The 17,364-nt window shown below is 37.1% G+C and overlaps 1 pseudogene across 1 annotated transcript in view; it reads left to right on the forward strand.

Moving 5' to 3' along the window:
* Nucleotides 1-1,000: 1,000 nt before the first annotated feature.
* The window catches only part of LOC307176062 (metalloendopeptidase OMA1, mitochondrial-like), a 41,550-nt pseudogene continuing 25,186 nt past the window's right edge, over nucleotides 1,001-17,364 (forward strand). The window contains exon 1 of the transcript in view: nucleotides 1,001-1,087. The product of the transcript in view is annotated as a metalloendopeptidase OMA1, mitochondrial-like (transcript). The remainder of the gene's footprint in view (nucleotides 1,088-17,364) is intronic.

Below are 17,364 nucleotides of genomic sequence, written 5' to 3' on the forward strand. Positions count from 1 at the left end.
CTTATATTGAAAATAATATTGTAAGTTGTGTCTGAGCTCACTGACAATGAAAATATGGCTAGAATAAAAACAGCTGGACAGAATTAAGTTTGTTTTCTTCCACGGCAGTAAAGGAGGTCAGGCTCTGGAGTAAGATACTATGCCTGGTTATATTTAGTCAACCTGATGAAATGCCTCCAACCCTCTTCCCAAATACTGGCGGTCTGAAGGGCTTTACTGCCCCTCGTCCATTAATAAAACTGCTTACCTAATAAGAAGGACATATAGTGACTGACTATTTGAAAATATGGGGTCTTCCAGAAACAGAGTTAAAACAATAAATGCATATTTAAACAACAACATGAACAAAAGACTTTAAAACTGTTACTTCGACACTCCCATTTGATAGATGAGGAAAGTGAGGCACAGAGAGTGATCCTAACATGAGAACTAAGGGTAGAATACAGTCGACCTTTAGTATCTGTGGGTTCCATGTCTGGATTTAACCACTCCGCATGGAAACCAGAGCCAGTTTACATATAAGAAACTTGAACATCTGCAGATTTGGGTATCCAGCGGAGTCCTGGAACTAATCCTCCATGGATACTGAAGGACGAATGTATATATCTTCTAAATTGCAACCCAAAGACTTCTGCAGAGTACTGCTTCTTCACTTCATAACAAGGAAAAAACTATGTGGAAGATTATTTGTATCTTTTATCAGTATTGCAAACATCTCTGCACATCTATTGTTTGGTGGAAGATTTTGTGGTTAGGAGCAAGCCTGGGCTGAGAGCCACATTGCATGGCTGAATAGAAACCTGAAAATATCTTTAATTGTACCATTTTTAAGGTAAACAATTCAGTCAAGTGTGATTAAAAACCAGAACAAATGATTGCATCTTGATGTGGATCTGGCTACGAAAAGGAATGTTTCTCTGTGTGGGATTAGAAAGAAAACCTTCTTTCATTCTTTCTCTCCCTCTCTTTTTTTAAAATAAAATATTCCTCCACAGACGAGATGAAGGAACTCACGGAGCCTGATTGCTATGATTTCAGAAGAAAGGAGAACCCTGAAGTTCCTGACCTTTCAGGAAGTGTACCGGATGTGAGGGATAGTTGGCGGAAAGAAGCTGATATTTAAGCCAATATGAAGTAATTCTTAATTTAGACTCTAGAGGTATTTAGAATAATTTTCAATTAGTTATGGTAATATTTCACAAAGAAGGTTCAGACAGGAAAGTGGGAAAGAGAAGGTCAGAACAATTTTTGAGAAGGATTAAACTGAAAGGAAAACTTGAATACTGAGTTTAAGTAGGCTTCGGTAACTACAAATATTACCTACACAATAGAGGAACATAGTTTTAGAAACCAGAAACAACCCTCCGAAAGGGATATTGAAAGAAATTATAATGGACATAAAAATATAAAACATAAGGGGAAACCTTGATAAATTTAACCACATTAAATTCAAAAACACAAACTCTTAATCACCAAAAGTTACCACAAAGAGAGTGATAAAGCCACATGCAGGAAGAAGATACTTTTAATGCATAGAGTTGACAGAGAGCTCCTCTCCAGAATATACAAAGAATTTATGGGAAAGAAGGAAATGAAAATAAAATGAGAAAAGACACAAGTGGACATTCCTTAGAAGTAGAAACACAAATGACCATAAACATACAGAATATTGCTTAATTGTATTCTTAGAGAAATAGAAAATTTAAACCGCTAAGCCAGTATTTCACATGGACCAATTTGGTAAAACTATGCAGGTGGATTATAGAAAATGTTCATGAGGCTGTGGAACAATGGGGGCCTATTACCCATTGCTAGTGGGGCATACATTGCTACAAGTCTTCTGGGGAAAAAGTGGAATTACCTAGTGAATTTGAACATGTACATGCCATGATACACAGCAGCTCCTCTCTTTGGTACATATCCTGGGTAAACTTGCAGGGAGATTTTTTTTTCATGGATCAGGAGTCAGGTATCCGAATAGTCACAGCAACAGTGTCATTATTAGTAAATACTGGGAAAACCCTAACTGCCCAGCACTGCTAAATGAGTAAATAAACTGAAGCGTTCGTGAAATGAGATAGTAATTGCAGGAAACAGGAATTTATCTATTAGTAGCAGGAATGAATCTCAAACATACAATGGCTAAAATAAGTGTGTAAGATCATCCTACTTACATAAAAGGTTAAAACCAACCAAAACTAAATAATTTATTAAATACAAATACATATTAAGTGGTAAAACTACAGAGAAAAGCCAGGAAAAGATTGAGACAAAATTCAGGATTAGGGTTACCTCTCGTAGGGAGGAAAAGAGATGGATAAATGTATCTTAATGGCTACAAAACTGTTGGCTTGGTATTGGCTACACAAGTATTTGTTTTATTATTATTATTTAACCATTCAAATGAGTCCCATATACTTTTTAATTGTTGATATCTTTCAATATAAAAATGCCCCCAAAGTCAGTAAGGTGGAGAAGAGAAAGGACAGCACAAGTAGTAGATTGGGAAGATAAGACTTTTATATATCCTACTGGATGATGCAAGCATCACTCCGCTAACTCAACTGTGCTATCTCTCAAGGATGCGATATCTCTCGAGGAAGTTGCTATCTCTCAAGAAAGTTCTTTTTTGGCCCAGCCATCCCGTCATCCCACTCAGCCCCAGTCCACACATTTCAGGTTAACAACATTAGTGTTTCACGAGAAACCATGGCAAATAATCAGACTCTCCACTCTACTGTTTCTAACCAGCTCATCGTGATCAGTTTCACTAGTGAGAATCACATGTATTCATTCAGTGTACCACACAGGCACAATTATGGCTAACGCAGATTATATGGGAGATAACAGGATCAGAATTCATTTCGCCTACTCTGACCATCAGAATTTTGGTCGTACCTGTTAGGAAGATGGGTTTGAATCTGGATCCAATGCTAATTTGCTATCTTATATTTGGTAGTTTAATCTACTTATGTGAACTAGAATCCTCATTTGTAAATGGGGTTTCCTAATTCCCAACTCTTAGTGCTGTGGTGAGAATGCAAATAACACCACAGAGCACGTTATCTGGCAAAACTTAAATCACAGCTTTAAAAGGAACTGTCAGATGAGTCCCAACTAGCCTGTATATACACAGTATGTTTCATGGGGAGATTTTGTTACTTTAGATTAATTGAACTTCACACTGTGAGTTGAGATTTTTATAAACTCTAGTGTGTGTGTGTGTGTGTGTGTGTGTGTTCACAAAACAAAATATAAATGATATATAGTATTAACAGTTTCAAATTGCTCAGCACTAAGAATTGTAGCCCCTTTATCTTCTACTTTGCATATTCTGCTGCATTTCCTTGTGCCTCAGTTGTTTTTGCATTTCCAGTGCTGTTTTTATGTGTTAGAGCACATATCAGGGATTGCAGAGAATACTTAATCCCCTAGTTTGCAATCATTTGAAGTTCAGTCCTCATTCTCTGTCTTTAACTACTCTGGAGTCTTTGTTTAAAATTCACTGAATTTAAGAAGGTTCTCTCTGTCCTCAGTACATTCGGCAGCATGTCTGCTGCCAATTACTTATCACCAGGGAATTGCATTTACTTGTGTCTGCTGCACTGATCTGCTCTCTCTCTTTCTGCATTACATCTTCGTCTCTTAACAATGACCCCTCTGTTCTGCTTTTGAGCCAGGATGACTGGTTGAAGTTTATATCCATTCCTTTTGGCAGGAAAAAAATCTAAGAACTCTTCCTGTTACAGAGAATAAAACTGGTAGACCCAGTTGTATACCCTTTAAAAACTGAGGATTTTACTTTCTAAATATTTTATAGTAATGATAGTGGAAGAAAAACAAGTACAATTCAGAATGACCCAAGGATTATTATTCTTTTCAAGTAAAAAATTAAAATTTGATTAAGCTCTGTAATCCATACCTCCTGTGCCTGGCGCAGTGTTTGCTATGTGGTCTGTTGTAAGGCAGCTATTTAATAGTATCCATTAGTTTGAATGAATTAATACATTTGCATGAATTAATAAAGTTAACACATGTGTGAAGGGCAAGGGAAATATTTTATTCTCAACCTTGGCATGACCCCGAAAGCCCTGATTATTGAGAAAAGGTATGAGTCCCTAGGAATTCCGGTCAAGATAATCTTTTCAAAAAACTTTTGATTTGAGGATAGGTTTGTATCTGCAGAAAAGTTGCAGAGATAGGACAGAGTTCACATATAGCCGACACCTTATTTTCCCTGTTGTTAACATCGCTCATGAGTGTGATGCACTTGGCACAGCTAATGAACTTATATTCATACATTATTACTAACTAAAGTTAGCACCTAATTTGGATTTTCTTCTTTTTTAGTTAATATGTTCCAAGATCCTACCAAATGACTCCTCCTTCAAAGGGACACAGTGATACTTTGATTCCTATTTCATTGGCAAAAGCCACCTTTGCAACCATACCCTACTCTGGAAAGACAGAGGACTGCAGTTTTACAAAGCTTATGAAAGAAAAATATTTTGGTCAACAGTATTAAATGGTTACTATAATTAATAGTAATTCACATATATACGGCATTTTTACAGCTCAGAAAGTTGTTCCAGGATGTTTATCAACATCCATTTTAAGGTCAGAGATAAAGTAGCAGAGACTTTGGAAACAGAAGAATCCCAGGTTAAATAGCTTATCCAGAGTTACACAGCCAACAGATAGCCAACCAAAATTCAAACCCAAACCTTTTGACAATGATCGATAAAAATATTCTTCCCAGTAAACCACAAACGCCTCCTGCTTTTGTTTGCAACTTCTTTCTTTTTTTTTTTTTGCGGTACGCGGGTCTCTCACTGTTGTGGCCTCTCCCGCTGCGGAGCACAGGCTCTGGACGCGCAGGCTCAGCGGCCATGGCTCACGGGCCCAGCCGCTCCGCGGCATGTGGGATCTTCCCGGACCAGGGCACGAACCCGCGTCCCCTGCATCGGCAGGCGGACTCTCAACCACTGTGCCACCAGGGAAGCCCTGTTTGCAACTTCTGATTCTCATTCACCTCGCCAGAAGAAATCCAAGGCCCTACAGCAGGGATCAGTGAACTTTTGCGTGCAGAGGCAGACAGTAAATTGTTGAGGTGGTGCTGGCTACGTGATCTCTTCCAAGGCTATTCAATTTTGGCATTGTATATCAAAAATAGCAATAGAGAAAACATTAGCAAATGAATGTGTCCCAATAAAACTTTATTTACAAAAGCAGAGGGTGAGCTGTATTTGGAACACAGACCATAATTTGCCAACTGCTGCCCTAGAAGCTGGAGGAATCTACACAACAATCTGTGATATATTGACATATACAGTCTGTGATAGATACAATTCAAAAGTGGTCGATTTGCTCATCTCGTTGTTCTTTAAAACTCTTTCTTCATGAATGCTTTTTAAATTAAGGGTTGCATCATAAAAAATAGTTTCTGTTCTTTGTTAATCTCCTGTTAACGTCATTCTGTATCTCACTGTTACTTATGATTTTCTCTGGCCTAACAGGATTGCTTAGTTGCTCCTTAAGAAAGAAAGTATGTGCAGATCAAAGTATTGGGCTGGCCAAAAAGTCCGTTCGGATTTCTCCATAACATCTTATTAAACACCCGAACGAAACTTTTGACCAGCCCAATATTTTTGCAGCCACACTTAGGGATACAGGAAGTTGAAATAAGATAGATATAGGGCGAGGGTCAATTAAAACTACAAAGGATTAACAATGCACATGGCTGAAGTTTCCAAAAAATACATCATAACTCTTAAAGTCTTTCCATACTGATCTGTGTTCTTTTTACCCAAAGACGCACTCCGTGTTTTTGCTAATATACCCTACACTGAAATATTTCATAATGTGGCACTTTGGCAAAAAGCATCCAACCTTTCCTTTTATATTTTTATGTGATTTTAAAAAATATATAGATATAAATCCTGTGTGGTCTTTATCATACACATCATATCAACAAATAATGGGAGAAGCCAAAATCCATACTATAGGGGATTTTTGAAAGGCTTTCAGGCTGTATTTATATAAATTACTTTCCCCTCTATGTAATCACAATAAAGGAGTTGGATTGAAACTTTAAAATATTTTTAACTATGGGAATACATTTATATACAGTTTGTGAATAACAGTATGCTTATATGTAAATAATACATGTTTATATATTTCTATGTATATGAGTACCTACATATCTATACATAAAGTTAGGAGTTTAAAAGGAAACCGGTTGGTGGGGTTTAAAACCTAAGATTTCCAAGTGTTTCCCATATGTGTAGGGTGCACCTAACATGACAAAACATTTTATAATGATTAATGAACAGGAGAATATTCACTTTTTAAGGAGTTTCCTTGACTCACTAAGGGTTGTATTTAAGCTCCTCTTATATTCTGATACTTGTTCAAGTGACTGAATAGAGCCCCTTTAGGACTTGGTCTAAAAATCCAACTATACAATTTGGTGGATCAAAATTGGCCTCAAGTTCTTTGCAGCTCCTCACAAGAAGTCTCTTTTTCCAGCCCTTGACTTTGGCTTGACCTTGTGATATGCTGTGACCAGTAGAATATAGTGGAAGTGATTTTGTACAGCTTCTGAGAAGGGCATCAAGAGTCCTTGTAGCTTCTGCACTTGCGTTCTTGGAAGAGTGAGACCATGTGGAGAGAGAGGCCAGACATCACTTAGCCCCAGTCACCAGACATATGAGTGAAGCCTTCTTGGACCATCCAGTTCCTGGTAATTAACTAGATGGCTGAAGTCACATATGTGACCCCAGGTGACCCCAGCAGAGGAACCACACAGCAGACCCATCCCACTGAATGGTGAGACATTTGTTTTTGTTGTTTTAAGCCATATATGTTGAAAAGCAAAATATGATATTTTGAGAAAACCCCTAAACATGATCGGTTTCTGAATTAAGAATATATGAATAGGTGAGTTTGTGTTTCTATGTTTGTATGTATTTGCCTACAAATACATGGGTATTATGTGTGACTAAAAATAATGGAGGAACACAATTAATATTTATTGAACACCTGATGTGTGCAAGGCATTGTAAGATATGTTTATTTAAACCACTACATTGTATGTGTCTATTCTGATTATGGTATCAGTGTTAACCAAAGAATGAGTAAATTTCCCTCTTCCACTTTGGCACATGAACTGTTTAATTTTCTGTGTCAACCAGAGAAGATAACAACATGAAAATAATCAAAAGAAAATATTTACCTTCATAAAAAGTTTGTAAAACTATTGCCAAACATAATAGGCAAAATTAAATGATAGATAAATTAAGGGGGAATATTTGCAACTTGTATCTCAAAAATCCAACGTTCATGGCTTTTAAAATTTTTTCTGAAACGATAGGTGAAATTCAAACACCCAGTAACGTGGAAAAATGCTACTACTAAAATTACAACATACTGATATCTCATGAAGGATGTGCATTCAAGAAAAAAAATCTTGAAGCCAAAATTGACATTATATATTTACTGACAAGGACTATTTTGTTAATGCATCGATTCATTCAAATGACACTGTACAATGCTAATATCAGGAAGTTTGAAGTGAGCAAAACATAATTCTTCCCTGAATTTGTCCAGAGACAAGTTGGAGGACACAGAAAAACAAAATAATCAATATAACATAGTGGGTTGGTACTAAACTGTTCAGCTATGCAAAGAGTATTAAAGAATTTGAGAAACTGCGAGGAAATAACAGAGAAGGCTTCTTACAGGAGACGAAGCCAGCATTTTCTTAAAGAACAAGTTAGAATTTTCCAGATGAAGGAAATGCCAGGGAAGGTAAGGAAGTTATTTGAGGAGAAGTAGTGATCATATGCAAAGGCTAAGAAGAGAAATAGCATACTACATGCAGGGTAACATAAGAAGTGTGATAAGAAGCAGAGCTGAAGAGACTAGAAGTAAAACTGAAGAGATGTGCTGTATACATTCAGTATAGTTCCATTCTAAAGATTCTGGATTTAACCTGAAGGCAGGTGGGGGACTAGGGAAGGAAGAGCAACCAGCAGGTCTGTGACATGTTAAAACTGGATTTTAAATAAACTTTGTTCTCTGGAGGATGATTTTTAGGAGTAAAATTAGGAGCTAAGAGACCAATTCGGAAACTGTGGCAGTAGTCCAGAGAAGAAAGGTATAGATTTAAAAATGATGCTTGAGTTTAGAACTTAGTGTATCCATACACAACCATGAACCTTTTATTCCTTATAGTGGCAGACAGATCTGGATGATATCCATGATCTCTGCCTCCCGGTGGTTACAGCTTTGTTCAATCTCCTCCTATTGCATTTTGGGAGGGACCTGTGATTTGCTACTAATCAATAAAATATGGCAAAAGGGATGAATCTGACATCACTCCCATGATTATGTTAAAATATATGACTCTACTAGTCAACTGGCTCTAGATATTCTCCTTGTCAACTTGATAAATTAAAAGGTCAGTTGGAAAAACCCACATATCAAGGAACTATGAACAGCCTTTAGGAGCTGAGGACAGCCTCCAGCTGACAGCCAGCAAGAAGCTAGGGCCATCAATCCTACAAAAGGAAATACATTCTACCAAAAACCTGTGTGAACTTCTTCACAAAGTGGAAGAAGTGGATTCTTCCCCAGTCTTTCCTCCAGATGAGAATGGAGCCCAGCTGACACCTTGATTACAGCCTTGCAGAAAATCCAGATAAGCTGCGCCCAGACTCCTGATCCACAGAAACTTTGGAATAGTAAAAGTGTGTTGTTTTAATCCCCTAAATTTGTGGTAATGTTTTTTTGTAACAGTAGATTACTAATGCAAGTATTTATTATAAAATTAAATGCATTTCTCTGTGTGGACAGGTCAGGTTCTTCAGAAAACAAAGTATTCCTGTAATCAATTTTTTAAATTTATATTTGCCCACTTAACTTCTAATGGTCTGCATAACTTGCCTATCTTTTGGCCCTCCGTCATGGTTTGGCAACTCAAATCCAATTTATGGAGATTGCCCTCAGCAATATATTTATGTACTTTTGTTTTCAGTGCCAAAATCCCGAGTTCTTGAGTGATATTTCTGGGACTTTGGCTTAGTTGTCAACCAAAATGCCTTTTCTCTATTGCATTGATCTCATGCCAAGAAGGTAAAGGTTCCAAATTCCCCTGAATGCTTTGATAGATGTTAATTACAGTGAAGTCTATTAACATAAATCTAAATACCATTTCCAAAACAGTGTTGCCAAGCATTATCAGAAATCTCTGAGATATGTAGAGAACAAACGTATCGACACCAAGGGGGGAAAGTGGGGGGTGGGGGGGTGGGATGAACTGGGAGATTGAGATTGACATATACACACTAATATGTATAAAATAGACAACTAATAAGAAAATGCCATATAAAAAAATAATAATAAAATAAAATTAAAAAATAAAAAGAGATCTCTGAGAATCCAGGGGAAGTGTCTTCCAAAGGCAAAGTCCATTGAATGGACGTCTTTGTCAGTCAGCACCTTCTCAGGCAGCCTCTTTTTATATCAGCTTTGTTCAATCTCCTCTGAGTGGCATCTCTTCAGCCTTCTGATATTTTGTCCTAGTTGTGAAGCTCTTCTAAGCTTCTGAGAAGATTATGAAAACTCAGATGCAAGACCACTATCATTTAATACTCACCTGTATCAAAAAGCTAGAAAGACAGAAATCTGTAGAAGGGAAGAAAAGGGGACACATATAGAACTCATTTCTCAGAAGGTTACCATCTCACTATCCTTGGACTATTACAATGACCTTCTCTTAGAAGTGACCATACCCTAAATATCTCTGTAGCCCTGGTCCAAGGCACAATAACTGATAATAGTAAGCAAGCTAGTGTTTCTTTAATTGTGGTCAGAGAATGGAAAATTTTACAGAATGATGGTTATAGTCTTCTCCAACTATATGAGAATTCTGTATTTCTCAGGCACAGCCATAGGTGCTGATTCTGGTTTCATGAAAGACATAAATCTTGAACTGGGTTTTATGTGATGAGTAGGATTTAGAGAGGGAGGTGGTTTGGGAAGATTGTATTAAGTGGAATAAGTATTCATAAGACAACAGATTGTATACATAATGAAGGAGGGCTGGTATAGTCAAGGAGTTTAGGATGAGGGCAGTGTCGATGGCCAAAGACAGGGAGGGACTCTTCCTTATTTGAATGTAATATCGTAATTCCAAAGAAGTGGAGATTTTAAAGTGAGGTTATAATTGATTAGAGGGAATTTGAAACACCTCAGTGAGAATTATGAGCTTGATATGGAATATCTCTCCTTAAATTTTACTTTTCCTAGGAAGCTTTTCCTGTTTGATTTAAGAGCTACTCCTTCATTCTCCCATAGTTGCATTTTTCACAAGATAATGTAAATGTCAATTTACTTGCCTTTCTCCCCCAGTGAATTATAAGCAACTCAAGGGCAGAGATAATGTTTTCTTTAGTCAAAAAAATAATAAAAACGGAGGAAAGCAGACAGGTAGGAAGATAAAAGGAAAAGAAAGATAGAAGATACTATACTTTAGAGTCAAAAAAACCTTTAATGACATGCCACATGCTAGCTTAGTTCTTAAGAAAGCCAATCAAACAGTAATCCTTAGTTTTTACACCTAAAAAATAAAGTTAATAATAGCTACCCAATCACCTTCAACAGATCACTGTGAGGGTCAAAAGAGACAATGAATATAAAAGCACTTTAGAAAGTGTAAAACTTTCCAAAGTAACTTGCTCTTTCCAGGCTTTTCAGTAAAATAATGCCATTATACATGCAGTTTTGAGAAAACTAATATGCTATGGGAAAGAAAGACAACTCTAGTTTTGTGGATAGTCATGAAGATGTTGTTTATAATATAAAATGTTGGAAATAAGCTTAATGATCAATGGTAGGGAGCTGCTTAAATAAACATCCAGTTAGTCAAAAGTTAGAGTATTGTATAGCAAAATAATGGTGTAGAAGAATTTTAAATTGTATGCGAAATTGGTAATACCACATGAAACAGGTTTCAAAATACTACTTACAAGTGACCATGTATATATATGTATGTACATGTTTGAGCTCACATAGATGTGCGTATATGCAAAGACATGCAAACAAATGTAACAAAATCAAAATATTAACATTATAGATTAGTTTTACTATTTTTGCATATATATTTTTAATAAACAGCTTGTAAGTTGTAAGTAACAACACATTCCCCCCATGCAGCATCAGCCATCCCCTCATGTACCATCAGCTGATGTTAATTTCATACCCATATCTTAGCTTTTGAAGAGACTGGGAAAGGAAGAAGCTATCCTTTTTAGCTTCTATGTGGAATGAAGGCTATTTCAGAAAAGAAGAGGATGGGGATGACTGCTCTATGAGCAATCAATGTTCTCTACCACAAAAATGTCATAATTACATTACAAACATATTTTTAAAAGAAAACGGAATCTAGTAGCAGATGTAAGAGAGAGATTACAACAGACTCTCCATTTCCACGTTGGGCCAGTCACCTATATTCTCAAATTGACTCTCTAGAGCAGTGAGTTGAAGGAGTACTGGGAGAGAAGCCATAAGACTTGAGTTTCAGCCAACTCTCAACCCTCAATTAATTGTATGACTTGAGGCATATTCGTTAAAGTTGTTTATTTTCTCGTCTATATAGAGTAAAAGTCCCTTCCGACTCTGAAATTGTTTGTTTCTATGAATATGGGAATATATTCTTCTGGCCAGAGACAGTCGTATATTCTTAAAATGTTAAAAGATTAACATTCCCCTCCTCATTTATTCAGAAAACAGGGAGTGTCTAACTCTTTTCAAAGAACAAAGGGACTTGTTCTGAGACAAGCAGAAAAGCTGTAATATGTTGCTTCATGTGTTATGGTTTGTTAACTAGTTTATACTTCACAACAACCTTGTGAGTTTAAAAAAATAACATTTGCCATTTTATACATGAGGAAAGGAGACCCAGGGAAGTGAAATAATTAGGAAATAGTTGAGAAGCATTTATACCCAGGTACATCTGATTACAAAGTCAATGCTTTTCCCACTAATCATGATACTATGTTTCTGAACTTGTTTTAAATAACTTTAAACTTATAAGGGCAGATGTCTATCTTGCATGGGTACTGGAATGTACTTAATAAATATTTGTTTAAGAAAATGATGAAAGAAAGAGAGAGAGAAGAGAGGAGAGAGAAAGGGAAGGAGGAAGGAAGGAAAAAAGAAAGGAAGAAAAGCAGAAAGCCTTTCAGGACAATAATGATTCAAATGCTTCTTTAGCAGAAATGGATGGGTAAATTGAGGTTGAATTAGTTTCATTGTTCAGCATTTTCCACATACGTTTGATGTCAGTTTCTTCCCCTTTTCTAATGGGGTCTATGGTGGGAGGCCAAGGGGAAGGTTGGTGATTGTATTTAATTATGTTCAAAGAAAGTTACAGAATACTCAGCAGATGTTAGGTTTGCAGCTGGAATCCCATAACAAATGCTGCTCTACTATCTCGCCTTCCACATTATTGCACCAAAGCAGGGCTCAGAAAATGCCCAGCAGACCCATTGGCTGGGGCTGAGTGAGAAAAGATAACAAATCTTAAGGAAACATGTTGCCTATTATTCCTCATTATGAGAGCTGCCAGGGTGTACACTGAGCAGGCCTCCGGCTGATACCAGGACACAAAGGATTTTAATGCATCCCACACAAGGATGTCATTTGCAATCTGGAGCAAGAAAAGAGATTGAAGCCTTGGAAGGTGGGCCTTGTTTCTTGATACTGTATATCCCAAGGAGGACAAATAACAAACACAGTTTGCTTTCCCAGGCCCCATAGGCATTCAAAGGAAGCCTGCTGACTGCAATTAGGATACCCCAGATTTTAAAAACTAACCTTCTCAGCAGGCAGTGGGATTCTATCATGGATGATATGGTTTGGGCATGTTTCAGATTTACCATGGAGGCAGACTCATTGAAGGAGATGACAAGGAAGAAAACCCTAATGACTTAAAATTCACAGCCTCTTCAAGGGGGTCTCCACTGTTGCCTCCCAGATAGAATAGGCTAGTTTCACACTTTGTAAAGAAATAAATATGATCCTCTTTGTAGTCCTATAAAACTACAGGCCCACCTAAGAGATCACCTACACACGGCTCTCCTATGAGCTAACATGTCCTCTATCTCTCCACCTAAAGGCTTATCTAATGAGAATGCTCTTAGTTTAGATCAAGCCAGAAGTTCTGGGAAGAATGCCCTAGGAATTACCCACAGTGGATGAAGAGTAGAGAGTGTAGATGAATGCTCCAGATTCCTCATGCTTGGTAGGGCAACACTATGGTCTATTCTGCATCTCCCAGTGAATCCCAAGCCAGATTGAGCCCTAGATGTCACAGTGGTAACCAACTCATTTTGACATCCACTAATGGCTTTCTTCCTTTCCGTTCCTCCCCTCTCCATTCCCTCACCTTGATTCCTGAGATCGCATCCCAAATAAATTACTTGTAACAAAATCCTTGTCTCAGGCTCTGCTTTTGAGGGAAATCAAATTTAGGGACTTGGCCAGAAGATTTCAGGATCTCCTTCGATGCTTCCACGTATGAACTGTTGGAATGGGTAGAAAAATCTCAGAATGATATTTGTGATTCTTCTTGACCTAAACTAACTTACAGACTGATGTATAACCCTTCTTTGTCCACAACACACCAGTTCCAGAATATTCTTGATAATTGCATTATTTTAAGCCTTAATATGTGGACTTCCTTCAATCTGAATTCCTTACTCAACAGATTTATTTTTTTCTTCTTTTCCTTTCTTAAGTGACTTTTTACTCAATTCAGTTTTTTATACTTCCAAAAATAGAGTGGCATTCTCCCCCTTGAAGTTTTCAGAACATTTTGTGGACCCCTCTATTAAAAGCATTACAGCATTCATCACTAAACTATGAACAACCGCAGAAGAGATGCTGTCTTTTTCTTATCTTTGTATTCTCAGTTTCTATCACTGTGCCTAATACTTAATAAATGCCCAAACAAAATGTATTGTCTGAAAAACTAAGTTAAAAAAGAAATGAAATATCAGTACTTCATTTTCAAGAACAGATGTTTGATGATTCTGCTACTTTCCTCTCCCATTCTAGGTAAGGGGAAAAAATAAAATTTTCCATCCTAGGTTATCTAGGCAGTTAATAATTTTTTTCTCAAGGATAGTTGAAATATAAAATATTACAACTTACCAGACTGGATGCTTTGTTGAAGGTTTGGTCTGAGTCTTCCTTTTATAGCATGTATTTCAAAGTGTAACATACTATGTACTGGTGACCCTAATAGGGAGAGGTGATGCTAAGGCAGTAAGCTTGATAAGTGGAATATGAGGAAACAATGGGAGATTTGGAACTACAGTACCTGAAATCAGCTCCTGGTTTTGTTAGAGATTTTAATCAACTCACTTAAGATTTCCGCTTCTACATCTATAAAATGGAGATAATATTTAATTTACAGTGAATTTTGAGACTTTTAATGAAATATTATATGCAAATGCACTTGGTAAAATGTTCTGTGACTACACACACATATATGTGTATATATGTATAAATATGTCTATATATATTACATATATTAACTTATTTATAATTTTTGTAATTTTAATGATAAATTCTATATGTAAAATAGACCTTCAGGAGCCAAAATGAACACCACAAAATGCAACCTACAGATACAGGGCTTGATATGGAGCCAGAAATTTGGGTAGAATTTTTGCCTTTGTTCTAAATCGCAAATAAGTGAGTACCTATCCTAATTTTAAAGACCTCTGGAGAAGCAAGCACCTCCATTGCTCAAATATCCTCATAATTTGAATTGGGAAATTTAGGCACTATACACCTAAATATCTAAAATAATATAAGCATATGTGTTTTTTCAAAATATGCAGGGAAAAATTGCTGTGATCAGGATAGCACAAACACAGTTTTTTTGTTCTAAGAAAAGATGATTCCAGGACTGATACTTGATATCTTCCTCACTCTCACAGAATAGTTCAAGTGGTTTCCCAGGGTGTTGCAAAATTTAATGCTTCTGGTTGTGATTATTTCCAGGAAGAGGAATTGTTCCTGCAAGAACTGTGCCAGCAGTGCTATATGGCATGTGGGATTATGCAATCCCACACACTGACCAGAATGGGATATTTGTCTGCATATTCAGCAGTTAGGATTTATGGGACCCTATGTGTCATATGTCTACCCAAAGTTGAGTGATGCAATGGAATAGGGCAAACACAAGTGCTCTGCGAGAGATGGGCACGGGAAAGAGAGAAGCCACAGGTACCATGAGTAAGTCCAGTCCATCAACATAACCACGGATGCAAAAAGTTAATTACAAAAACGGTATTCAGGAAGCAGTTATTATGAGATAGGGATTGGAGGAAGTAAATAGAGGGGCTTACTGAGGGGATGGGAATCCAGAGCAAATAATTGTGAGGAATCTGGGTAGCTTGGTAGGTATCAAAGAAAATCTGCAGTTGAGTAAAAATGCCTCAGGCATACGGGCAAGGAACCGGGCCAGAGCTTTAGTTCCTGGAAGCTGGCTTGAAAAGAATAAATTCAGATCCCAGTTTTAGAGGTATAGGTCCCCCAATATAAAAACAAGTACAGGATACAAAAGAGGACTCTTGTTACCATATATGAGGAACAAATATGGACCATGTCTCAGAAGTAGAGTAGAACTGAGTACCCAATCAGAGCTGGAGGCTGAGCCCCAAGTTATATCTCTTCTATCTTGAGTTAGGAAAATCCCTAAAGACAGGTCAGGCCTACAAGTGAGGCTGAAATTGTTCTGGATTTGGAAAACAGTGGTAAGTGAGGACTGGCAGCCAGGCAGAGATTTATATTGTGAGTAATGCAGGATGAAAATAACAATTGTCCATCAATGGTTAGAGAATCATCATGGCATAAGGCATTATCTGTGTCTTACTGATCAATCCTTTAGAATCACATTCTTTAAGAAATCAGATCTCCAGTGAATCCATTCTCCTTTTAGGAGAGTTTCTTTTTCTCTGGATTTTTGGGATTAGATTTCTATCAGGGGTCTTGAAGGCTAAAGTAATGACTTATTCAAGTTTCATGGTGAAAATTATCCTTTCCCAAATCCAATTACATTCCAGCTGGCAAATAGCACTGGCTGTCTCAAAACCCAAACATTTGAAAGAAGGCTTGAATTGGCCATCTCCCTGCCTCTTAGGTCTGAAACCTTTCTTAGATAGCAGGTTAGAAAACACATTTTTGGCTGGACAAGATAAATATATTTTTTTAACCATCAAATCTCTGAAGTCATGTAAAGAAGACCAAATAAGATACGGAAGGCACAAAAGTCATGGTAGTTCTAATTTATGTAATAATTATGTATCACCTGCAATGCTAAGACCAATGAAACCAAGGGTATGTTGTTTGTAAACTGTATGATTTGACTCTAAATATCAAACTGACAATTCATTTATTTTTAAGCTGGTTGATCACTTGATTGGATGGTTCAGTTGTCCAAAGGCTGGTTTGAATGGAGCTGTTGCTTCAACATTACATAGACACAGGGACTGGAAAGAAAAAACTGAAATTAACATGCTCACACTTAATCTTGACCTTGATTTTCTAAGGATGTCTCTCTTAGGTTTTGTAGGAAACACTGCTACAAGAAACCCTCAGCTTGAGACTCTACTGAACTAAACAGTTCACAGTCACTAACTCTGGCCCCTGATTTCATCATCTGTAAAATATAGATCGTAGTAACTACTACCAGGTTTGCCATGAGGATTACAGTAGGTGATGTACGCAAAGACATGCCAAACACTAGATACCCATTACATGGCAGTTATTTTTCCTATTCTTGTTATTATTAAGCTAAGAAGCAGAGATCAGAGAGACACCATACACCAAGAACATTGAGAGTGGTTGCCTGAAATGACATGGGTTTACAATCTGTAATAATTAGTGAAAGGAGTTAGGAGACAGTTGACATCAGTAGGAGTAAAATGTGTTCCTTTGGATACATCTGGAATTCAGCTGTGGAAAAAGTCCATTTCCTTCCTCCCTTTTAAGGACACCCACATAAATATCAGACAAGAATTAGCCCAATATCCTCTTTCCCAGGTCTCATATGGCAGCAAATCTTGGCTAGAGGTTTCCTGCTGGAGTTTCCAAACGTGTTTACCTGTATCCTGTTGGGAAAATATATCTGATAATATCCACCACTGTCTGAAATTCTTTTTTTTTTTATTCCAGCCACTGTGAGAGTCAGAGTTTGAGAGACTAGAAGATTAAAGGCAGTTTATTTATTCTCAGATTCTTTGCCTGCAATTAAATTTAATAAACTAGTATGATAATTTTATGAGAAAT

This window comes from Stenella coeruleoalba, assembly GCF_951394435.1.
Source record: "Stenella coeruleoalba genome assembly, chromosome: 17".
In the NCBI taxonomy this organism is placed as follows: Eukaryota; Metazoa; Chordata; class Mammalia; order Artiodactyla; family Delphinidae; genus Stenella; species Stenella coeruleoalba.